Source organism: Parasteatoda tepidariorum, chromosome 11 (assembly GCF_982258835.1).
Source record: "Parasteatoda tepidariorum strain Cologne lab strain chromosome 11, Ptep-v5.0, whole genome shotgun sequence".
In the NCBI taxonomy this organism is placed as follows: Eukaryota; Metazoa; Arthropoda; class Arachnida; order Araneae; family Theridiidae; genus Parasteatoda; species Parasteatoda tepidariorum.
Window position 1 is genome coordinate 93,194,589 of NC_141765.1, and position 27,411 is coordinate 93,221,999.

General features: G+C 30.9%; 1 long non-coding RNA gene across 1 annotated transcript in view; it reads right to left on the reverse strand.

Annotated features, from left to right (window-relative positions):
* LOC147801894 (uncharacterized) overlaps nt 1-27,411 on the reverse strand; it is a 203,963-nt gene that overhangs the window by 99,857 nt on the left and 76,695 nt on the right. Inside the window, exons 8-11 of the long non-coding RNA XR_015430533.1 lie at nt 24,382-24,456; nt 18,953-19,004; nt 15,993-16,056; nt 9,970-11,460 (exon numbers count right to left, since the gene is read on the reverse strand). This is a non-coding gene — a long non-coding RNA (uncharacterized LOC147801894). The remainder of the gene's footprint in view (nt 1-9,969; nt 11,461-15,992; nt 16,057-18,952; nt 19,005-24,381; nt 24,457-27,411) is intronic.

The following is a 27,411-nucleotide window of genomic DNA, read 5'->3' on the forward strand; positions in this document are numbered from 1 at the left end:
GACAGTAAAAAAAATTGCATTATTCGAACTTATTTTGCGTAAACAAAATAGTTCTACCAACGAGAATGTATTAATATAAATATTTATATTTGGCTTTCTAATCATGAAAGTTGTAACATTTGTTTTAACGTTAAAGTGAACGATACAAATAAATTTACTACCACTTTTTTAAATTCGGTATTTTTTATACGTTAGTTTCTTTTTGTGGACAAGCTTAAAAAAGTAAAGGCAAAGTTAAAAGGAAAACATTCAGGCATTCTTAGTTTTTATACAGTTTCTGTATTGTACAAAAAAATTGCAATTGTGATTTTAGAAGTAAAAATATTAAGTTTAGAAGTAGAGATAATTTTATTTATAAGAATCTCTTCATTTGAGAGCCCTGTCAAACATTGAGACTAAACATCTTTCGAGTTTACGAACGCTTTATTTTTATTATTTTTTTAGTGTGCCTTTTCTTAAGTCAGCTAAGCACTTTTAAGAAATTAACCGAATACTTTTAAAGACCGACCTGTTTTCGAAATCATCCATTTAATATATTTTAAGAGCTTGAAAAAGAGTGTGTTTTAAAAGTTCTTATTTATAATTAAATAATTATTTTATTTCACATTTTTTATTTCATTTTCCCCTTCATATTTTATCGCTAAGCACGAGTCCCATTTGCTTTGTCAAAATGAAGGTAAAACCCTACCTGTTTCTCGCCGAGGAGACGGTATATGGGTGATTCTCACGAAATATGACAATTCACTTTCCCTTACTCCAAGATCTAATACTATAATACTAAAAAAACTGTTTTTAACGAAATTTATAAATAGTATTTCTGTTAGCATTTTAAAATGACTTTGCACTAGTATTGACTGTTTTGTATAGTTAAAAAATTTAATTGAAATTCAAAATGTAATTTTCTTGGTATGTCCCAAACAATGTTTCCAGTAATAACTAGCTTCAAAACTTCCCATAAATTTTTCAATATCTATTTTTTTTATCTCAACCGGTGTAAGCATTTCCAGAATATCCGCATAGGGTATTATTTACAAAAACTTCGTTTTAAATATTTTTTCTGTCAATAATTTTTTTGTCCCAAGAAAATACCATTTTCCTGGCTACTTTTATTTAGTGGTTTATAACCAAAATAGATAGAGCCAGCGATCAATATCTTATGTTAATAGAGTGATTAGATGCCCTCCTATATGAATATATCTTGTTGCATGAATTAAGAACCAATTTTCTGGTTCAAAATCTATTTCAAAAAGTTTTTCAAGGTGAGTAGGTTTTAGTGTTGTCATTTTCCTGTTTTCGTGAAATCATTGATAACATAAACTACATAGATTTATCTGAGTTATTTTAAGAAACCCTGTTGTTTTCTGCAGAATATAAACGTCTTAGGCCAAAATATTAAATTAAAATTAAGTTATATGCTATAAAATGGCGAATTTGTCATTATCCTGGCTGTCATTTTCCAGGCTTATGAATGCCAGAACAGTGACTAATATTATAGAAGTTATTTATGTTTCATGTATAAAAGTAAAGTTTATTTATACATATTTACGTATCTAGCATTGCAAGCTAGGCAAGTGAGGTATCGTATATGCTAAATCGAATAAAACCAAGCTCTCAGATTTAATACTTTAGCAATTCAAAAATTTATAAAAGTTTCCTGTGTAGAAAGAACAATTTTTTTACTTTGACTTATACCACTTTATGCAACTGACATTGCTATCTAGACAAGTGAGACTTTTCTTCCTATTTAATTTTTTATGGTTAATCCCGTAAAGTAGTCGTTTGAAATATTTGTTTAGAAGAAATAAGGATTTAGTGTATGAAATATACAACTTTAGACTTACCTTTTAGTCATAAGATATTTATAACATCAGAACGAATCAACTATCAAAGCAATTAAATTTTTTTCTTAAAATTTAGCCTAAAAATACATAATAAATAATGACGAACTTGTCTATACAATAATGTCTCAGAATTTTATTGTCATAAAATGGTTTACATTGCATTAACTGCAATTATTATCATGAATATCACTTTCATGAAATACCAATTTTTTTCAAATTGTTGTCAAAAACACAAGAAGATTTTCAATCTCATGCTTACAATTTATTATTGTAAAATTTTACATACTCATTATTTATGTAAGACAATTTAATTAAAATTTTGCAGGATTTATTTTAGGACAAATTTGTAACGTGTTAATTTACGCACTAAACAAATTCAAATTTATTAATAGCTAGAAAAACAAACAATATTTTATTAATAGCATACTTTTTATGTACCCTGCTATTTTTGTTATAGGCTCTTTAAACGTATTTTGCCTTTTAAATTATGCAAGAATCAATTAAAAAATGTCAATACTTAGAACTTTATTCATTTTCATTTTTAATTTTATTTTCAATTTCAATCATAAAAACAATATTACAACTCTTTCCTTCTACACCAGACAAACCTTTCATGTTTCCACAAAATATCAGAAATAGAAGAAAGAAATTACTATCATGATAAAATTTTCCCCACACATTATTTAGAATGAGGGAGATTATAAATATATTAATTTGAAATCAGTTAAGCCTTCAGGTATCCCTCGGAAACTTATTTGAAGTTTGATAGATATTTTGATTATAGTTCAAAGATTATTCTATACACGAATGAAAGAAGGGAGGTATATTTGGTTTTGTAGTTTTTATGCTTGGATTGAAATTTGTTTTAAAAAAATAAATGGTATTTATAAATGAAGACTATTGAAAATGAAAGTATATTGAAAAATTAATAAGGTAAACTTACATACTAACTGCCATTGAAGAAAAGTAAAATATCAATAGTTAACTTTGAATAATAAAAAAAAAACATTCTTCAAATTTGTTTTATGAGTATGATGTAACAATTATTTGTTCGCATTAAACTAGGGGTGCACAACCTGCGACCCAAGGGCCAAATGCCGCCCTTAGACTGCTGAAGTGCGGCCCGCGAGAGCTTCTAAGCACAGTAAAAAAGAATTTAAAAATGGCAATTTTTAATCGCATTTTTAAGTCATCGCGTTTTGACACAATCAATTTTAACAGATTCTTTAGTAAATAGCCGATTTTATCGTAAATATAAATGATTTTTTTTAAACAGTTATTTCCGCTTTTCTACGTGATTTCGAAAACCCGGAATTTTTATTACGACGCGAGTTTCAGATCGCAAATTTAAATAATCACTTTTTGTGCACTTTATTTGTAACGATTTCATCGCAAATCTAAGAGATATTTTATCTTTTTTTCTGCAATTCTTGCTATTTTTTTTCAACAATTTTTTTCGCCAGTTATTGCTATGCGTTCCCACGTATTATAAGAAATTCCAATTGTTCTATTACGACATACAAATTTTAAATCATGCTTTTGACACGCTTTATTTGTGATGAGTTCAGCATAAATATATTTTTCCCAATTATTTCTATACTTTTCCACGTTATTTTGACGATCCTGTTATTTAACTAGATGTTATTACGACACGTGACTGTTAATCGCGCAATTAAATAATCCCTTTTTGATACGGTATTTCAGTACAGTTTCATCGTAAATCCTAGTTATTTCTCCTTCGTTTTTATTTCCGCAACGAATATGATTTGGTCGAATATGGTAATGAATTGTGATTTGATCAAAAATCAAATATTCGGCAAAAAAAAGAAAAAATCGACTGAACGCCGTACACTTGAGGCCAAATAGCAAAATCTTTTAGCAGCATAGCAACACTGAAACTAAAATTTCAATTCTCAGAATAATATTTCCTGGAAAAATGTATTCATAAATTAACTCCAAAAAATAAGGTCAATCAGGAATGTTTTTGAAAATGTTGAAAAGCGAAACAGAGAACATAAAAATCGATCTTAATTTTTGGAAAAAAATTTTAAAGCTGAACATCTCAGTTTTTCAATTACCAGAAAAAGCCAAGAAAAAAGAATTAAGTTAACAGAAATGCTATTAAAAATTACTGCGTTATAAAGAAAACGTCTAAAAAAAGTTTTTTTTTATTTAAAGAAAACAAAAAGATAGAAAAAAAAACGTTCTTAATTTTTTAAAAGAAAATTTTATGCCGAAAATCTCAATTTAAATGTTTCTCATTGCCATAATTTTAGAAGAAACAAAATTGCTATAAAATAAATTTTATTAGTAACTTTATTTTCAAAGAAAATGCTACGTCATATTAAAAATACCTAAAAAAAGAAAAACAGAAAAAACAAATTTTTCTTAGTTCCTGAAACAAAACTTTAATACTGAAAATCATACTTTTCTATGTTACTGGTTATTTACATTACAGTACAGGGAAATAGTGATAATAAATTAATAGTATGAGACGTTCTGTTAAAATGCTGGGTTATAATAAAAACAGCGAAATATGGAAAAAAATCCTTCTCAATTCTCAAAGTATCGAAAAAAGGACAAAATTGACTTGTCTGATTATAAATTTAAAAAAAAGTAATATCTATAAAAATTCAAAAATGAAAAAAAACTTGGAAAAATACATTTTTAAAAAATATTAAGAAGGGTCAAATACTCGTTACATCCCTCCCTAATTTAAATGCAATGTTATTGCAACTTGAGAAATTCATAAAATGACGGAAAACGTGAATTTTTAAACTACTCACTGTTTGTAGTTTAGATTTCAATTTTTTGTTGCTTAAGTGATGTTTTTCGATAAAAAAAAAAGGAAAATGATTACGATTTAAGAAAATCTAATAATTAATAATATAATAAAGTACATTGCAAAATAAGCATTGAATTTTATTTTGAACTATCAAAGTTTTGTTTTTATTTTAGGCTTTTGTTTAAAACCCATAAATTTTCTTCAATTAAAATATTTAATTTGAATTTATATTACTTAATTAGGACTAAACTTTTTCCTACTTTCATTCTGTGTCATTGCAGTTTTTTTTATTTATTCGAATTTAATTCTAAAATGAATTTTCGTATTGCATGATATGATAGAAAAAACATTTCTTTTCTTCAATGTTTATTTATTTTGATAAATATATTGTTCATATGATAAAAATAGGAAGTTGTTTTTTTTGTAAAAAAAAGTATAAGTTTTTTTATTTTTGAATGAATTTCAATAATGGAACACTACTAAGTTATTGATATTACTAAGTTAATTGATAAAAAAAATGGAACGCTAATGTTTAAATAAACATTACTACATTTGTCATTAACATGTCTAAATACATCTGCGGCCCTTCGTTAGCCAACCTGCTGTGCAAGTGGCCCTTTACTCAAAAAACTTTGTGCAACCCTACATTAAACTAATAACATTAAAACGTATTATAATTTTTTCCAATCAAAACTTTCATTACTTTTCATAGAAATAATTTTTAAATTAATATAGAGGAAGGATTTTTTTGGCATTTCACATGAAAATAATAGCCAAGCATCTCGCCAAACTTTGTTGCATTATTATTTTAAAATATAAAACATAAGAGATTGCATTTCTTAATTTTAAATTTTAATCCTTATTTCTGTTGATTAAAAAAACATGTTTTCTATTGTTTGGAAAAAAATTTAATTTTCCTTAAGAATTCTTTAGTTTTTGAATCGCTTATTTTAATGCAAGTTAGAAAATTCAGAAAACATGCTCGGTAAATATTTACCTTGTCCCCCACGAAGTCACCCCATTTTATGGTAATTATTAAAAAGTTTTTTTTTAAAAAAAGGTAGTGAATATATTATATAAAAATAATGTTTAAAATTAAAAATTCCACACTTCAAACTGCTCTATATTCTACAATCCCTTTCCTTTTTATTTTCTTATCTGCTTCTGCATTCGTCCCCTCTCTGTTTTGGTGTATTTTGATTAGCATAATATTTTGTTTATTATTATTCAAAGTTAAGACATATTTATCTATAGATACTTTACTTTCCTGTAATGGTAGCAAGTACATAATTTTACCTTACTAATTTTTCAATATAGTTTCATTTTCAATAGAACTAAAATGTGTTATAAATGCAAAATTTTGTTGCATTATTATAAAGTATAAAATATAATAAAGATTGTGTTTCTTTATTTTTAAATTTTAATATTTCCCTTTAATTTTTATACCTGTTGAATGTAAAAGCATGTGTTTGATTTTTGAAAAAGTTTAATTTTTTTTATTTGTGAAATAGTTATTTTATATTTCCTACGAATTACTTTAAATTTTAGAAAAGCTTATTTTAAAACTAGAAAACTCAGAAAACATGTGTGGCAAATATTTACCTTATCTCTCACAAAGTTACCCCATTTTTCAGTAATTTTTAAAAATACAAATTCTTAATACATTCATCCCCTCTTTTGTTTGGTGTATGATGATTTGCATAATATTTTGTTCATTATTATTCAAAGTTAACTATAGATACTTTAATTTTTATTTATACTTTACATTTATCTATTAATCCTTTACTATCCTACAATGTAAGTAAGTATGTAAGTTTAAATTACTAATTTTTCAATATAGTTTCATTTTCAATAGTCTTCATTTATAAATACCATTTATTTTTTAAAAGAAATTTCAGTCTAATCATAAAAACTATAAAACCAATTATACCTCCCATCTTTCATTAGTTGTATAGAATATAATCTTAGAACAATAATCAAAATATCTATCAAACTTAAAGTAAGTATCTGAGGGATACCTGAAGGCTTAACTGATTTCAAATTAAAGGCATTTAATCTCTTTTAGTTTAATAATGTGTTGATAAAATTCTATCATGATAGTAATTTCTTTCTTTTATTTCAGATATTTTGAGGAACCCTGTTAGGTTTGTCTGGTGTAAAAGAAAAGAGATGTAATATTGTTTTTAAGATTGAAATTTAAAAACAATAATTCAAAATTGAAAATACACTTGTTAGTAAATGTTTTACTTTTTACACTGATTCTTGTGTTATTTAAAATGTAAAATACGCTTAAGGCCTATAAGAAAAATAATAGGGTACATAAAACAATTTCTCCTAATGCAACATATTTTTTTTCTAGTTCTTAATACATTTGAATTTATATAGTATGTGTTACAATAAATTTGTCCTAAATTATGTCCTGTAATTTTTAATTAAATCATCTTATACCAATAATTAAATTCTTAAATTTTACAATAATAAGTAAATATGACATTGAATTCAGGAAAACCAATCCTCTTTTATTTAATTTTTTTTTACATTTCCCGCATTAAGCCTTCATTTCTTCTCAGAAATTATATCAAAGGACTATTTTACCGGATTAAGAGTAAAAAATTAAATTTGAAGTAATGCCTCACTTGTCTAGATAGCAATGTCAGTTGCATAAGGTGTTGTAAGTCTAAGTCGAAAAATTGTACTTTCTGCACATAAAACCTTAATAAATTTTCGAACTGCTATACTATTAAATCAGACAGATTGGTCTTATTCTCATTCGATTTAGCGCAATGATATGCATAGGTAACGATATCTTACTTGCCTATTTAGCTACGTTAGATACGTTAATAGATATAAATAAAAAACTGTACTTTTATACATAAAACACAAGTAACTTTTATAATATTGGTCACTTCATTCAATTTAAAGAAATCGTAAAAATACTAGATAGTATTTAAGACTATCCTAATTTTATAAATGCAACATGAAATACATTGTTAATATCAATTCCATATTTAAGAGCTAGAAATTATAATTCTTTTTATACTATGGAGTTCCACTAACGCGGAAGTGAAGTTTTCAAAATTTCTATTTGCAGCTGAATAAAGAAGTTATAAAATGCAAAAAATTAAACGGGTATCAATTCAGCGTCTTTCCACAAACTGTTTTTCAAGCTTTTAAAATATATTAAATGGATTATTTCAAAAACAGGTTGGTCATTTAAAGCCTTCAGTTTATTTTTAAAATCCTAAAAGCGTTCGTAAACTCGAAAGATGTTAAGGCTCAATATTGGACAGCAGGGGTGAAAGCGAGACGGAAAAGAGGAAAGGCTGGTAGTAAAACCATTTCAGTTATAGCTAGTTTTGGGGAGTTTTTCAACAATATCTACTTCATCTTGGAAAGAAGCAGTGCCATATATATGCCAGAATTATAAAAGAAATCTTGATAGTTACAGATATTTCATTTTTTTCGAAAAAAATGCTGGAATGAAATGTTTTACGTACCAGGTTTTTCTGTTTTCCGTCTTGCTATATAAGGGCTTTCACCCATGTTGGACAGGTTCTCATTAACAAACAAAGTCGACACTGCTTCTAAGTTTAATATTTTTACTTCTAAAATTACAATTACCATTTTTTTTATTTCATGTAGTTCGGAAGCTGTATAAAATCCAAGCACGTCTGAATGTTTTCCTTCAAATTTTATGTGTTTTTGAGACATAAAGTGGCTGTTACGAAAGTTTCCGGGTTATCCGAACCCCAGACAAATTGTTTAAAGTCGTTGCAAAATCTAGATCATAAACGATGTTTCTTGCTTTTTAAAATTTATCATCAGATGTTTCAGATCTCCACAATAGTTTAGAAAGTCTCTTCATGTAAAAAGAAATCTGATAAGTACGACAAGAAATTTATGTAAATTCAGGCGGTTACAAAGTTAGAAAAACTTCAAGTCGTACTTTGATATGTACGTACTTAGACCAACAGTTAACTATCCTCGTTTTTTGGCAGAACTTTCGAAATCCAGAGTTCCTCATTCTCAGTGAGAAGTTTCCCAGAAAATTTTTATTTAAAAAGTGTTTCAAAAACTAAAAATTTTAAGTTTTCCCTCCAGAAGTAACCAACGTATGAAAAATACCGAATTTAAAAAAAGTGGTAGTAAATTTATTTATACCGTTCACTTTAACGTTGAAATAAATGTTACAACTTTCATGATTACAGAGCCAAATATAAATATTTACATTATTAATACAGGATGCGCAGCCAAATTTTTCAACAAAAAATAAGTTTTTTCAAGCACTCAAAAAGTATTTTTTTAACACTGTAAAAGAATGACATCATTAGCAGGGGTCTGTCCAGACATTTTGTAAAAGGTCCGTTTTCGCAAAATTGTGAAAAAATTACTCGTAATTTGTGAATATAAAATAAACGTTAAGTCACATTCTTTCAACCAGGGTCCGCTTTTGTGAATTTGTGCAAATAGGGTCCGTTATAATAAAAACTTTTTCAAGGAGTTTTTAAATTGTAAAGACATACACGATTATGCTCAACACAGTAAAATTATAATTAAAAAAATTAAATTTTAAAAAATAACCAGCAATTGCAGCTATTAAATTAACGATGCGACATATAAATATTTGGTATTTAGCCTATACTGCTGAATGCAGAATATTCATTTCGGACGAATAAAGGAAGAAGCGTCTGCCGAAGACAAAATTTAGTTCGTTTACATCTATCTTTCTTTCCCCCCTCCCTTCCTGGGAAGGGTTTAATCGATCAGCAAAACAATAATGAAGATAAACAAATTTGTGAAGGGTCGGATTAAAAGATAAATTAGTGAAGGGTCCGTTTTTATGAAACAATATTTTGTGAAGGGTCCGTTTTTATGAAACGATATTTTGTGAAGGGTCCGTTTTTATGAAACGATATTTTGTGAAGGGTCCGTAAACGGACCCAAATTTCTTCTAAACAGACCCCTGATAAGGATATGCGCTCAAATAATTTTTCTCCTTCATATTGTTGAAAATTTTTTATATATATTTTAACAAATGCAAAATAATTTTGAAAGTTACAAGGAATTCTTTTCTTGATTACATTGGCCACCATAAAAACAATCTATGCGCAATTTTAAATATATTCAATATTGAGAGGATTATTCTATTTTTTAATTTAACAATTATTTTACACAATTAGGTAAAAAAATTATTATTCAAAATTAGAATTCATTATTTACTATTAAGAAGGTTATCAATTGCATTTTCCTAGATTTAAATGAAAGTTATTTAAGCACTGCCTTACCAGCAAATAAGGAAAAAGAATTAGTAATGTAATAAAGATAAAAAGAAAGGTCACGTACCTTCCATTCTCTGAAGCGAGTCAGTGTATCCAGTCATTGATTGAGCTCTAACTCTCCAGATAAATTACCAACAGAACGTCCATCAGCAGTCAGTCGGGCTTCAAACCAAGCTGCAGGTCTTCTTCAAAATATAGTGGCCTGACCGATTGATATGGAACCACAGATATTGGACAATTCTGGATCTTTGCCTTCGATGGTGTGACACATAACATAGAACTGCTTGACATTTTCCGGCCTCCATAGTTCAGCTGCAACATTATGAGTTCAGCTATAATCATTTCCGCAAAACACATCAGGCGAGTAAGTGGCGGAGAACAGCATCATTTGACAACTATTAGACACCTTGCGGTGATTACGCAAGCATTGATCATGATGCCCCTAAGTCGAAATCATGACATCAGCTTCATCCAAAACAAAAATTCTCAGCTTATCCAAATCGAAGTATCACTCTCATCTAGTCCAATGAAACACTTTTCCAGGCATTCCGATCACAAAATTCTCTTTTATTGTAGAGCCTCTTGTCAAGCTCTCGCCTCTAACAGTCCTTTGGAACTCAATCCCTTCGATAAATTGAGCCATTTTTTGCCACCTCACCAATCTGCAGGGCAAACTCATAAGTAGGTGATGCAAGTCCGGATCTGTTCTTGCTTAACTAGACAAAAGAGCCGTGATGGTTCAGGGAATAAAGCGTTTGTCTTCCACTGAGGTTAACCGGGCTCGAACCCCGGCGATTGCCGGTCGATACGAATTCCGCATCTGGCTTGCACCGACCACAGTGCTGACGTGAAATATACTCCGTGGTAGATGGATCATGGGTTAGAGTCCCCTTGCAGTCATGCTAACCATGGCGTGGTCTTCCCCTCCATGTCAGGCAAATGCGGTTTACTTCCTCCGCGAAGGCAATTTCTTGATCCAGGAGTCCTTGTCTTCTGGATTATTTTCAAAATTACAAGGTTATGTAGTTGAATATTAGTCGTAAAACCGAAAATTGGGTCGCCTGTTCAATTACGGTTATAAAATAAAAATAGACAAAACGAAAACTGTAGTTTAACCTGTGTGATTATGTTGATCAGCTAGCAAAGATGCAAGAGTTTCTTCTCGGAAGGAGCATTAAAGGCTATTTTTAACAGATTTTCTGGCAGATGGAGCGAAAAATTTCACCGAATACACTGCAGAGTTCTTTCGCAAAACTTCAACTTCATGGGATGAATTTAACAGATGGGTCGTTAGAATCTTTCACTCGCTGACAAGCAAATTTCATCATAATCATCATTTGCGTCAACTTAACATCTTTTTTGTTGGTGTCAGTAGGAGAAAGGTATATCGAAACTAGGTCTCTTCAATGCATGCTTTTTGTGTTTGTAGACCTTTCTGGAGCTGTTGATCGAGATAGTAGAGAGCTGCCATCTTCCAATGTCGTTCAAATGAGCTTAGAAGAAAGTCTATAATACTCTAAAAGCTGGCGAAACTCTGTCATTTAGGCTGTCATATCTAAAATTAAAAAAAAAATGCTTTATAAGAAAAATAAAGTCGTTAAAAAAACTAGTTAAATGAAATAGTTATTAAATTCAAAGAACAACAATATTTACTGTATATATTTAACATAAAAAGCTTCAACCAATCTTTCTGTTTTTTCTTTTCTGTAAATCTCTTCCTTAATTTTCTATTGAAAACAAAACTCTCTTTCTCACATTTTAAAATTCACATGCTGTCTTTTAATCTATTTTTAGTTCAAGTATGCATTAATTGACCTTGAAATTTTTTCCCCTTGCTAACTCGTGAGAAAACTAAGTTCCCATAGACCAATTACAATGATTTCCTTTATTCCCTAAAATGAAACATTCAACTAATTTACTTCGGAAGATTTTCTCTAATTTTTATTGAGGAGCACAACGATTTTGTGACTTGAATGCTAGCTCTTTAGGAATGTGTCTCAATAAATGATATTTAGGTATAGCCTGAAACCCGCTTATTTCCACCTCTCGGCTACGTCTGATTATATTATTACGATACGTTATTACGATACACGAATTTCGAATTTTAGTACTCACTTTTGACGCTCTTTATATGTCCTGACTTTATCTTAAATTCATGTGACTTTGCGATCATTTTCATGTATGTGAATATTCAGTCAAATTTTTAGTATCAATATAAATGACTGATGAAAATTTTTTTCTTGTTGTTTTTTCGGCAGTTGCTACTTTGTATTTCTACTTCGTTACTTTCAATACTTTTAATTTTCGATACTTTTAATTTCGATACTTTTAGCAGAATATTATGATGGATATTAGACCACAACTTTTCGACGTGCTTCATTCGTGCCGATATAATTGCTAATTATCTTTTAAAGGTTATTTCATAAATTATTGATTAACAATTCTAAATGGTTTTAAAAGTTCCGATATTTTAAATACGCTATTATTACGGCCCTCGAATTTTGAATCGCGGATTTAAATAATCACTGTTTGATAGGTTTTATTTGTGTTGATTTCATCGTAAATGCTAGTGATCTTTTAATCGTCTTTTCGGCAGTTGTACGCTTTTTTATGTGTTTTAAAAGTTTCTTATATTTTGATACTATATTATTACCAAGATTGGGATTTTGCATAATTGTTTAACAATAACTAATAAATAATTCAAAACTAAAATTTTTAAGGTTTAATTATTTCTATTAAATTACTATTTTTATATTATTTATTTTAATTTCAAATATAATTTTAAACTCTTAGCTTATTATAATAATTTATTTTGTGTTTTGATTTGGGTTGTCCTTATGTTCCTAACAAAGTTTATCTATATCTAAATAATTGTGTACTTATATTATTTTCAGTTTTCTAAACATTTTGTTTAATGAGGTCTAGGTTGTTTTTAATTTCATCAAAAACGCATTATTGTACGATTTCTTTTTCAACTTGCTACAGATTATCCAAAATTGTACTCAGGATTCAGAGTTTATTTTTTCAGGACTTTAACATAAGCACAGACATTACTTAAATACAAACATTCTTGTGATATATCATAAAGAACTTTTATAATTAAATTTTTCTTAGACTTAAGTTTCTAAAATACAATAAATTTTAAGAATTAAATTCTTAAAAAAAAATAAAAGAGATACTGCACTAGAGCTGCACAATGGGTTATTGGCGACGGTCTGGGAAACATCCCGGAGGATGATCCGAAGACATGCCATCACAATTTTGATCCTCTGCAGAGGGGATGGCACCCCCACTTCGGTAGCCCGACGAATTGCGCGCGAAGTCGAGCACTTAACGGTAGCACAGTTTAGCGAGGACCCATACCGCACACCCTCGGTCCCTACGCAGACTGATCCAAGTGGTCACCCTCCCGCACACTGACCGTAGCTAGTGATGCTTGACTTCGGTGATCTGCTGGGAACCGTGTCTTAACGATCAGTCCACTGCGGGACTTCCTTATTGGAAAGAGTTTCTTCCACTTGGATTAGAAGAAACCTATTTTTTCAAAGTAATTTCTTCCACTGTTAAAGAAATTTCCCACCCTTATTTTAATATTAAAAAACTTCTTACAAAAATTTCGAAATTCTCTATTTTCTATCATAGGCATTAAAGAAATAATTTAACCAGAATATTTAATCAGAAATTAAACGTGAACCGGGTTCCAATCCCAGCAATGGCTTGCACCGACCGCTGTTCTGACGTAAAATATTCTCAATGGTAGATGGATCATGGGTTAGAGTTTCCTTTTGATGTCAGACTAACCGTGAAGGTCTTCGAGGTTTTCCTCTCCATGTAATTCAAATGCGGTTAGTTCCAACAAAAAGTCCTCCATGAAGGCAAATTTCTCCCAATACTTGATCCAGGAGTTCCCTTGTCTTCCGGATTATTTTCGAAATTAAAAGGCTACGGAGTTGAATATTAGTAGTCGTAAACCTCAAAAAAATTGGGTCTGCTGTTATAAAATAAAATATTTTATTTATTAATTAAAATGTGCAAGACCAGTGTGTTTACCGATCACGAATATTTTCGTGACTTTTATTCTGCAGTCGATGATTTTCAAGAATTTTCGGTGTAAATAATTTTTAAGATACAATTTCTCTAACGGATCTGATGTATCGAAAAATAATAATCAGTTTTTCTAAAGAAATTGCAATTAATATATCCACTGTAAGAAGAGATTTTGCCGACTACGGATGTAACAACGCCTGCTTGAGAAAAATCTGATTTTCGCAGTAGCTGTGAAGTCAGGAGCAGACGATGAGGATCAGGCTTTACTCCTCAGCTCTCCCTCTCGAATTCTATTAATTCCCAAGAACAAACATTTTTTTAAATACAATTAATTTCCTTGATAAAGGTGGTTATTCTTTGATTTCATTTTAAACAGTGCCTGGCTAAATTATTAGAGTCACTCTAAGATTCTATGTAAAATTTCAATCTTCAGGTGATACTCTATACAGCTTTATTGTTTTTAAACGACTGTTTGAAATTGTTGACGTTCGTGTATCAATTGGTAAAATTAGACGATATATAATATAAATTCGGCAGTTGAATAAATTAGACGATCTATTAGATAAATATATAATATTTATTATATCAGGTATGATATAATTATATTTTAATAATTAGACCAAATCACTAGACGCACTGTAGTGTTTTAATAATGACATGTTTTGCACGAGTTTATAGGCAATACTTTTATATTTAAGCATACATGTAATGGGTTTTCATTCAGGAGATATTTTTATATTCTTCCCATTTGTATTCATTTTTAACGTTTTGCATTACAATGTTAACCCATTGATACACTAACGTAAACAAGTGCAAACCGGTTTCAGTCGTGCAAAAAACAATAAAGCTGTATAGTATCACCTGATAATTAAGATTTTACATATAATCTTATAGTGTCTCTATTAATTTGGGCACGGAATGTATATCGCAAATCTTTGATGTAGTTAAAGAACAAAATTCGCCATCGAAAAAAAAAATTTGTTTGCAGATTTGAGTTGAATAAATATGATGCAATGTTTATTTGGATTGAAAAAATTACATGCACTGCACATGAAAAATTCACAAAGTTTTTAAGTTTTACAGGATGGTGCGAAAGTCTGTAAGCATGGGATTCCATGTCTTAATGCTTCGTGTGATAAAAATGTCTTTTACATTATATTAAAAATAAACATTAAAGCGCAAATATTTTCTAATAGGCAAATTCTAGGCTGAATTACTTGCAAGCTTAATTGAAGTATGACTTCAATATATAAATGATTTCATTTTATACATCGCAAATCTACAATTTAGTTAACGTACAAAATTTATCAATGAAAAAAGGAAGTGTTCGCCGTGTTGTTTGAGTTGAATAAGGATGTAATGTTTATTTGGATTGTAAAAATCGTATGCAATGCGTTTATGAAATTCACAAAATTTTAAATACTGAAATAGGGTGCAAAAGTCTGTACGCATGTATCAAATTTGATTCCATCTGTTTATGTATACAGTGATATAAGTGTCTTATTTTATATTATATTAAAAATGAACAATTAAGTGCAAATTCTGAGATGAATACTTGAAAATTCTTCTCTTATTTTTAGAATTCAAACTTTTGTGGATATTTCATCACCTCTTTATCAGGAAATAAATTTATTTTTTGATGTCTTGTGACGCATACACAAACAAGTATTAAAGAAAACACTTTATTACGTTAAAAATTACTTGCAAAGTTTCCGAGATATGTAAGAACTACGGTGGGGGGAGGTTAATCAAAGATAACTCCCTCTATGCTATGTAACTCCCTGTATCACACAGTGAAACATTTCGGTATATTAATTGCAGAAACAACGTCCTTATTTTTTTTTAAAGAAAAATCTTTTATCTATGCCAAAAGCGCAATAATAAATTTATAAATACATGACCTTGATTTTCAAAATAAACTAGAACACAATTTTGTCCGTATAAAGAGAATCAGCGCTTAGTTTTTTCATCTGCAGTGTTACACATGATCAGCCACGTGGTAAATGATAAACTAATAGATATTTAAAAGATTGAAATTACCGCTCATTTGAAAAGAACTTCAATCATAGGTAGGTGAGTCATCCCCTCAAATAGTCTTTCCAACCTGTAAGAGAATATAAAACTATTTTAAGAAATAAAAATGTTGCATTTTTGTATTTGCATTAGAAATTAAAAATAATTCTTTTCAATCCATTTATTTATTATTATCTAAAAGTGCCTTCCGTCCAATAGGTTGATCGGAAAAAAGTGTAAAATATATTAATTTTAATTATGATATTTTACACTTTTTCCGTTTGCTGCATTGTAATAAAAAAAATTTCAGGAAAAAGATTGAGCTTATTTTTAGTTACAAAAAGCAATGCCATTAAAATAAACTATTTCAATAATTCATGCGAGTATCTGAACGAGTAGTTTTATCAAATAATGTACATAGGTAAACAAGTCTAGCCTTCAATGACATAATGCAAAATAGTTCCCCGATGTTAGGCATGGTCCCTGTGTGTAAGGGAGAAAACAACGTTTAGGGGCACAGTAACAGAGGTTCTTGTTGTTGTCGCTAATGCCACTTGCCACACGGGCAAGCCTGCTTGGTGAAACCGAGCAAATTTGCGCAGAGTGTGCGTTTCTTGCTTTTCAGTGGCGCCATCTATGGCCAAGAATTAGACTTCTGCCACACCATACGTCGCACCCAAATATAGGGCGGACCCATTCATACATCCATTCATTCATCCGCAGATCGTAATTTTGACCTGAATCAGAAAATGATCGATCTCCAATCCTGTACCCCCAGAGGTACTGATTTGAACATGTAGGACTTTGTGACCCGGTAGATTTGCACCCTCCTCTCCTCTTAACCAATACTGGGAATAGTGAAGCATTGTGGGAAAGAAATTTTTTTTCTCTCTCGTTGGTTTGTTCTGTATTTTTACTTTACTGATAAACAGTACTGTACTATTAAGATTTTTCTTTGAATATGCATCTATATCACCCATGTTAATTAAGTGTACTAACACATTTTAACATTGAAATTTTAATAAAATATCTGTTGGAGATAGGCAGCGTACCCAACTATGCACGTAGAGTTGTCCAACAACCTGAATTGCGAATCCATCCGCCTGATCACCGTTGCATCAATTAGCAGTTTTCCTTTCCTTTTGAAAATTCATCACAGATAAGAGAATCAAAGTAATGCACCCTCATTGGTCGGAAGTAGAGCACTACAAGTAGCGAAACTACTGTAGTCGATACTTTTTTTTCGTTGTTTGTAGTGTAGCGTGTAGTGTGATACACAAAAACAGTAGTTTGTAGTGATTTCTGGCAACTAGTTTTAAAGTTTATTTCATAACCGTCGTTGAACAGCCGTCCCAATTTTATGGGTTTTTTGAATTCTTGAGCCCAATCCAGAAGACAAGAGAACTCCTGAATCAAGTATTGGTAGAAATTTCCTTCGTGGGGGACTTTTTGGTGGAACTATACCGCATTTACGTTACATGACCACGAGAACCTCCCATTGTTAGCCTGATGGTAAGGGGACTCTAACCTATGATCCGTCTACCAATGAGGATATTTTACGCCAGCACTGTGGTTGGTGCAAGCCGGATGCGAAATTCGTATCAATCAGCCACAGCTGAGATTCCAACCCGGGACACAGCATTGGAAGGCGAAAGTTCTATCACTGAAAAAAAATTTTTTCGTCTGATGCTCCAGAGCAGCAAGTTCTTTTAAATTTTTATTTTGCAGCAGTTATTTTTTCATGTTCTTAATTTATTTCGTTCATTATTATTGGGAATCTTGTAAACAAAGGAATCATTGGAAATCGAAGCATTAAGATGGAGTCCTAGAACGTGAAGATCAGATCATTAAAGATATTCAGGGTGTTCCATTTTTTTATTTTTATTTTGTGCACTTGTACTTCATTTCTAGAGGGCTATCAAAAAGCATTAATCCTTCAATCCCAAATATTAGATGATTTCTTATCATTTCCTTAATTAAATATTCACTGTCAAGAAAAACATAAGAGTTTAAAGGTTAATAGAATAAATTCGTAAAAAGTGCTTTAGAATAAATAACTATCTCATGTAAAGATGAATTAACATTTCTTAATAACTTCTCATGCTTAACTAAGTCAATTTTTTTTATTCAAAACCATTTTGGAACATTTGTGTGAATTATTCTCTCCACTAAAATTGCCTTATCATTAAGAATTTCTTGAACTACAGATGTATCAATTTTTTAGAAGCATAAAATCATTCTGTTTGTGTCAGAGCCAGTCTTTTAATCGATCATTGAAAAGAGTTATAATATTTCAGCTTTTTAGTGTAAAATGTAATATTTTAGTCTGAGATCTTTTTCTTAAGGGAGTTTCTTTTATTTGATTTTATTATTAAATATTTTATCTGAAACTACTTTTTTTAATCATGCGTTTTAATATCTACTTGAATTAGTTTTTATTCACATTTTAGATTGATTAATTAATTAATTTTTTTTTTAAATACATTGTGGCATCTCATTAGATACTAAGCATTTAAAATGAATTGTTTCATTTGGAGGTAAGCATATATTTGTATCAATTCAATATTTGTATTTATACTTTGCATGTGATATTTACATTGGGCAACAAATTGATTTATTTAATAAATTAGACTTAAATGTACACGCATGGTTTTATTATTAGCCCCAAATTTTTGCACTTATTTTCTATTTTAAAAATTAAACGTAATTTTTATCATTGCCTATCAAAAATGCATTTTTTTTTTGCATTAAACAAATAGTTTCAAGAAACTAAATCATTAAGCTATTATCCGATTAAAACTTTGTTCGCTTGAAAAATATTCAAACAAGAAATAACAGTATACATGTTTCAAGTGCTCAAAGACAAGCACCCATTTTCAAGACTCCAGCAAATTAAATTGGTAGTAACAGGCATTGACAAATTTAAATCTTTGATCAAAACAGGTGAAGATTTAAGAATTAATAAAACATAAGAATTATTATCTTACCTGTATTTTGTTGTACTACGTTATACAGCTCAACTGACACCATAACTGTTTCCTATAAAAAAATAGTTGCTTTAACAAAATAATAGTTCAAAAAAAATTGAAGTGCTCAAATCAAATCTATATAAAAGAATTTTTATACCATTTGCACATGGTATTAAAAACTCAATTATTTTCAATACACTACGACATTCAGGAACGAACTTAGGGTCTTAACGGCCCTCAATTAACTTCCTAACTCTTCCCTATAAGAGAAATAGTTACGTCAGTAGAACCATATTTTAAAAAAAGCAGTCTAAATTGTTGATCTCCAGATTTAAATACCTGTGATTTTTTATGAGATTGCATCAAAGTGATTTTTATTTAGCAGGATTACGATGAAAAACCACATCCACTACCATTTATAGCGCTATATTGTAGCAAGTGTGGGAAGAATTCGAATTCTGCCGCATCACCAAAGAATCACAAATTGAACGTTTTTTAAAAAAAGTCTATTTATCAAGTAAAATTTGTTGATAAGCCTTTCAAACACAGGATGGATTTGTTTCTCACCTTGCATATCACCTTACCATTTAATTTATGCGTTATTTCTATTATTCGAGACAACTTTGTCTCGATTAATAAAAGTAGCACATAAATTAAAAAAATTACATAAAGAGTAATAATAGGGTTCATTATTTGAAAAATGTGTCAAGCGCTGACCAGTTTGAGCTTGGTATAAAAGATTCCCATCGTATGTTCGTTAATCTTTATTATGTTCCTTTATATACAGATGTCCCAAAACTCATGGTACTTACGTTAGGAGAGGATAGAACAGAACTAAACAGAACAGTAAATCCTAGTAGAATATATGGTTCGAACGTAAGTCGCAACTCACTAGAGCGAGCCTCCCAGCGATCTATAAGAAGGCTGATCACAGTCAGGGCTAAAGAGAATAGAAGGGCTGGTTCACTCCTTTGAAGTATCTCTCGCCGCGCCGATCCTGCGACGTCACTCCAGTGACGTCACTTTGGCGTAAAGCTCGCACTTTTACTTCAAGAACGGAGAGTTTGGCCTTACTAGCTCTAACTAATATTGGATTATTTCTTTTTGCGAGATATTCTAAGACATTTGTTATTTTCTATAATAACTTTCCTCAGTTTTTGCAGTGAATTTACAAGAATTTAAAACTATTATCGAAATGCCAGTTTGCGCGATTGCAACTTGCAACAATTCTGATATAAAAACAAAAGGAAAAAGTATAATTTTTCGCGTGTTCCCTAAAGTAAATGAACAACTATGTAAAGAATGGATTCCGAAATGACACAGTTAATATAAAACAGCAATACGTTTATTCTGTCGTAAAGAACTTTTATAAAAATTCATTATCTAAGTAGAAACCGCCTCGTTACTTCATAAAGAAAGACAGGTGAAAAGAATTAAGAAATAGATAAAGTCAAAGAAAATTAAAATGTAAGTAAAAAGTATAAATAAAATATATAGTATATAGTTGAAATTCTCCTAATTTCATAACATATTTTTTAATGTAGTTATTCTAAATATTTATGACATTTTTCAAAAATTATATTCTCTTCAATTTAACTATCTATAAATTATATCATCGTAAATTTAAATGTCTATAAACAATTGTAAAATTTCTAATGTCATTATGAACCTAAATTATTATTTTGTTTCAGTAATTAGCGTTTAAGGTTGATGTTTCCTAATGATTAAGTATGAACAAATTGCGATTAACGACATATTTTAAAATCAGGAATTCTAAATTTAACTTAACTTATCGTTATAAAAGAATATGTAGATAAAAAAAGTGTCGATATATGCCTTCATTTTTCTTAATAATTAAAGTTAAAACTGAACTTTTTAAAATAAAGTATTTATCGTGTCATTTTCACCAACTAGCAAAACATTTTTATAAGTTTACAATGGTATTTTTTTTAATATATTAACCAAGAAAGTTTTTTTTGAACTATGTTTATGAACGGAAATAATGTGTTAATTACGTAAAGTTTGAAGGCTAATAACCAGAAAAAGTCTAACTTATTTTTACAAAGAGAAAGATGCAAAGTTATCATATCTTTGCTTGCGATCTCCGAGATCTGTGGACACAGTGACGTCATGAGGAGGGAAATCGTAGCTTCAGCTCTAAGAGCGGAGTGAACTAGCCCTTCTATTCTCTTTAGCCCTGGTTCACAGTACTGTCATGCAGTCAAAAATAATCAAACTTAGAATTTTATGCATTTGGAATCAATGTATGGTTATTAAGTAGAACCTTGCCATTATTATCATTACGGGAAACGTAAATGAGCTGAGATATTTCCCGCGTGCAAGATTCAGTTCTCGCGTTGATACGATGCACAATTTCGTCACCGTTACAGATGGCGTTCTTAGATACCTGCCACGTCCAGTATCCTGCATGTAACTTTAAAAAACCTCTAGCCGAGTTGTTGGGGTCTTCGTTAAAATATCCTTGCAACAGGAACTACATAACATAGTAAACTTCTTATCGCCAGAACAATATATATCAGTTTTTTGGCATTCTATTTTAGCTTTCATAGCATTGAAAATAGAAAAAAACAGTTGTCTATCCACTTTTCTCGGAATCAATCGTTGTATTTTCAATTGCTCGGCAAAAAGCCGTGATGGCTCAGGGGATAGAGCGTTCGCTTTTCAATGATGTGAACCGGGTTCGAATCCCAGCAGTGGCTGATAGATATCAAAGCCTCATCCGCGTTGCACAGACCACAGTATTGACTTAAAAAATCCTCAGTGATAAACGGATCACGGGTTAGAGTCCCTTTGCCATCACGCTAACTGTGGGAGGTTTTCGTGGTTTTCCACTTCATGTAACGCAAATACGGGTTAGTTTCATCAAAAAGCCGTCCACGAAGACACATTTCTGCCAATACTTGCTCCGGGAAATCCCTTATCATCTGGATTGAATTCAAAATTAAAAGGCTACTGAGTTGAACATTAGTAGTCGTGAACCCAAAAATTGGGTTGGCTGTTCAATGTCGGTTATAAAACTGCATGACAGAGTAACTATTTTTAATTGCTCTGTGGATCTCCGATCAGATGAATGCTGACTCGAATTAGGAGAAGGCAGATATTCATTTCATGTACGGAACTGCAGACGACATTGCAAGAGAAGCTCTAAGATCTGTAACGGACCCAATTGCGCATCGTATCAGTGCGAGGACTGAATCTAGCACGAGGCAAATGTCTCAGGCCGTTTATGTTTCCCGCAATACGTTGTGGCGAATACTACGAGATCAAGGAATACATCTCTACCATGCGCAGAGAGTTCAGGGCCTAGATTATCAGGCACTGATCAATTTTACCACGTGGTTTCTCCAGCAGATGTCTGTGGACCCCAAGTCGTTGTGCACAAGTGTTGTTCACTGAGGAATGGACATTTACATGCTATGGTATTTCAAATATCTACAGCTATCATGATTGGGCAACTGAGAGCCCGCACATATTGCGTCCAAGTCTGTTCCAACAATGTTTTCAGGCTAAATGTTTGGCGGAATGGTGTACGATCATCTGATTGGGCCGTACCTACTGCAAACACGCCTGGAGAGAGATTCATACCTTGTGTATTTGCGAGAGGTGTTAGCAGAACTGTTTACTTGCGTTCCATTACAAATCAAACAACGCAAGTGGTTTCAATACGACGGGACTCCTGATTATATTGTAGATGTGCGTAACGCCTTAGATATCATGTATTGGAGATGACGAATAGGTCGTGGCGGTCCAATCATCTGATTGATACCTGATTTTTCATTTGCGCACTTTTTTTTCTAGCGTCATAAGAAGTGAGCCTCATCTACGACGATGGTTCCATGGATTTTGTTGAAGTCCTTGTTTCCTCTGATATCAGTAACTTCTGACACCACAAGAGAAATGCATACCCAAGTCTAAATTCTTGATGGTTTCATCAAATTTTTTTGGTGGTTTATGTTGGTTTCAGTGCGACTCATGATGGTTACCATCATCCAATATTTTTTATTATGTGTTCATGGTTTTTGATATGTCCACAAGCTTCCATCAATCCATGATGAAAATTGCTACTTAAATTTATGATGGTGAACCATCAAGAGAAGTTTTATTCTCATGAAACAACAATCCATGATGATCCTCGATGGTTCCAACTGTACATTTCCATAATGGTTTGATTGGAATTCTTGTTGGTTCTCAGGAATCAAACCAATTTGTGTTTTTGTAATATTGGACCATCATAAATTAATCTGAATTCCTACATTGGGATGATAGTGGTTCATGATCGCTCTAGCAATTGATTTCTAGGATACTATGATGGAAATTCGTGCTGGTTCAACCTGAACAAACGATCCAAACAAGTTGTTATGTTGGATCATCATAAATCAGTCACATTGAGGTGATGGTTACTTATGTTAGTTACTATAAAAAGTATAATGTTTCATGATGGAATTATTGATCATCAACACAAAGGCAATGTTAGTGCATCAATGAAAAACTATCAAAAATTTTGACTTAGGTGGTGTTTTCGCTAATCCCTGCGTTAATGTTGTCGGTTGCAAGTTAGAGCAGTTCTCGTGATGGGGGTCTTACTGTTTAATTTCGTTTGGTTAAAAATACTTTTCTTCATTTTATAGGTTATTTTTTTATTCCAATCTCCGCCTATCTTGTTTCCCATCATTTCGTGACACAGAATGTTTTGTTCTCTAGCGATTTACGATCAAGGATTGTATGGTGATTCGTGCTTGTATAGTTGTGTTCTATCACCTTCTAACCTATAACCCTCACATTGTATATACATGCGTAATAAAAAAAAAATTATCGGTCTATTCACACCGACTCCCTGGGAATCAATATTTATTTTTGATTGCTTTTTGGTTATTTCAATGCAGTTTAAGAAATTTCAGCATTTTGAATATGATGTTATGATACGCGAGTTTTGAATTATCACTTTTTTCACACACTCAAAGCGCGACAGTTTCATTGAAAAACCCACTTTTTTTTTGTATCTATTTTTGGTCATTTTCAAAAATAGGTACAAAAAATAGGTTCAAGGTCAAAATATCACATTTAATAAATCACTTTTTTTTTACCCACAATGCACCGATTTCATCCTCGACGCTTTCATATTTCCTTAGCAGCACATCTTGATTGTTTTTGTCCATTCTGTTTCGTTTTATTTCCGATATTTTGATGTATGATTGGATATTATTACGAGACGCAATTTGGAATTTGAGTGTTTGCTTTTTCCGCCATTTCCAGATAATTTTTCGAAATTTGATATTTATATATAAATTTGATAAATTAAGGGGCAAATTATTAATTTGGCAACAGTTTTTCTTAAATAAATATTTTTATAAAGTTGCAATTTTTTTAAAAAATTGTCACTTTTGAGCTAATTTTTTTAAAAAAAATAATAGCTATAATCGCCTTACCTCGAACTTAGTAGCAAATAGTCCTATTTTAGTTGCTATCAGTATCTTCCCTCTTACAAAACTAAAGGCCAAAACCTGGAATAGCAAAGGAAATAGTTAGAAATCAAATATTGTAATAATTATTTTAAAGCGCTTAATTTTAGAAATTCCCTAAAGAAATTGAGAAAGAAGATAACTCGAAAGAGATATAGATTAAGTTCTCACTATATTTTGATTAGAATTTTCGATTTTTGTCTGACAGGCTAACAAAAATTGGGTGGGTTAACGATTTCCTATAAAAGTCTAACGTCAGCAGGGAAAATTCTAATTCTTAGTTTTTTGATTAAAAATTAGTTTAAACTATTTCCATTTTTTTGCGGTATGGAATAACTATGAAGAAACAAAGAGCAATTGTTTAGAGGAAAATTTTAATAGTGTTTTCCAGGTAAAAAAATAAAGATTAAACTTTATTTGGCCATAATTACTTTTTGGTGGAAAAGTTAACGATTTTTTTAGGGGGGGGGGGGAACAAAATTCAGACAAGTCTTTTTACTTGCTTTGTAGCCTATCTTGGTGGATGTTTCAACGCAGGATTAAAAATTTTTTTATGGGTTAAGGTTTAGAGGGTCGAATTCGAGCTTGTTTGCAGTTTATAAAGTAGCTAATATTTGTCTTAAGCATTATTTTTTAGAAGGTGGGGTAACGATTTCCGAGCATGGATCAACAGCGGTAGAATGGAAATGTTTCGTTTTTTGGTAATATTTCAGACAACTTGCGTCGTTGTAAAGTTTAAGTAGGCTAAAGATTTTCTAAATTGGGTGTATAATACGGTACTGGTTTAATATTTTAAATTTAAAAAAAATGCTTAGATTAATCAAATGTGTACAAAATGCTGGTTTGGCCATTATTGTTTTTGAATAGGTTATCTACCGTGGACATTTACTGTCTTAATATTGACCAAACTTTAAAGGCAATATTAAAAGTTTCAGTTTTTAATCAATAATTAGCTAAAACTTATTTTAGTTTTGAAAAGTTTTGGTGATCGAAAGTGATCACGATTTCCTACAATAGGCTAACGTTTTGAGACACAAACTCTAACTTCTGATTTTTGTTGTTATTGAAAACCAGTTTTTGACGTAGCTTTCTTTTTTTTTGGGGGGGGGGAAGAGGGTTGGCTGACTCTTTAGTGGGTAAACATGAGAGGCTCAATAGGTTAATAATTGTAAATTAAATTTGTAAATGTGGTTGAAAAATTAGCTGTGTTAATTCGGTGACGAAACAATTTTGTGCACAAACATGGGATTACGGAATGGTACAACGAGGAGAAAATTTAGCTTTCTTTCAAAGTGTCATATTTTTTTTTAAAGAAACTAAAAGCTATTTTGGCTCTAATTTTTATTCTGGTGGAAGATTTTTTATTTTTTTTATTTTTATTTTTAAAGCAATTTTATACAACGGGCTAACGTCTTAGGGCATAACTCAAACTTGTGGCGTCGTAGATAAAAATTCTGTAAAATTTTTTTAGGCATAATATTTTTTGGCGAATGGGCCGAATTAAAATTTTGGAGAAACGGTTTGATGGGTTAACGATATCCTATACTAAGCTTAACATTTTGAGTCATAATTCATGCGTGATTTCTGGGTCAAAAATGAGCTAAAACTGATTTTGGATATAAAACTTTTTAGCGGTCAGGCAAACGGTATTTTTTAATGGGATAACGTGCTTTTACGATTTACTATAAAATGGACTGATCTTTAGACCAAACTGACCTTTTGACCAAAATCCAAACTTGTGGTTTCTAGGTCAAAGTCCCTTCCCCCTCTTTCCCGTCAAAATCATGGGGTGAGCTTTCGTCTCCCATTTCTCGTGCCCGTGATACTTCCGGGATAGAGCGTTCAAAAGTAAAGCACTAAAAAGGTTTAAACATATCCGTCTGTTGTGCCCGAATTTTTTTAAATTCTTTTATTACACACAAGATGGCTGCACCAGATTATCTTCAATGTAACAGCTTATTTTAAACGTGATTTCAGCACTAACCATATATATGTATTTCGTTCACTTAGCTCCTGCATCTGATTGATTAAAAAAGGAAAACACGTAAAAAGATGACATACAGGATTGTGTAGATTTTCTTTTGTTGTTAGGTATAGTTCCAGATGCCGATGTGTAATATGTTCTCTGGTTTATTTGATCAAAAGTTCTCTAGAACTTGTTACAACCGTAACTTTTTTCTAAGGGTTAACTGAGGAAAAAGTTTAGCTGGATAAAGATTTTCCTCGGTGTGCTTACATATCGCAGAATGATTTCAAATGTTGCTTCAAATCAAAATTTTTAATTCTCAAACATAATCCATTTATCTGAAGTTGGATACAGAATGTTTTGCCGTAACTTTTTGGCATTTGCAACAACAAAAATTGTTAGGTTAACGATTTCCTATTAACTGTAATATTTGGAGAAAAATTTAAACACGTGGTTGTTTGGTCGAAAATGAGTGAAAACCTTTTATGACCTTCTCTTTTTGTTAGATATAGTCAAAACGGTTTGATTTTGAGTTCAAATTCAAACTTTTATCTTTCTAAATCATAAAGCGGTCAAAACATGTACAGACCGAAATTTTTGTAGCGTGTGCTAACAATTTCTCTCTTGTGTTTTCTAGAATTTAGCTAACACTTGTTTTGACTATAACCATTATTTTGAACGATGGCCAACAAAAAGCTGATGAAGCAAAAAACCCACCAACGTTCATCTGCTTCCTTTAAAGATTTTATAAAATATTTTTGCAACATATTTTAAGACGAACTTTATATGAAATTAACATAATACCTTAAAAAATCAGCCGAGACAATGTAATCTCAATTTTTATAAGTTGCGCGTAATATAACTTTTTAGTGCATAAAAAAGTTGCTTTTTAAAAATTTTCATAATACTTTATTTCAGCCGTGATGGCTTAGGGGATTGAGCGATCGCCTTCCAATGAGGTAAATCGGGTTCGAATCCCAGCGACAACTGGTCGATACGAATTCCGCATCCGGCTTGCGCAGACCGGTTAG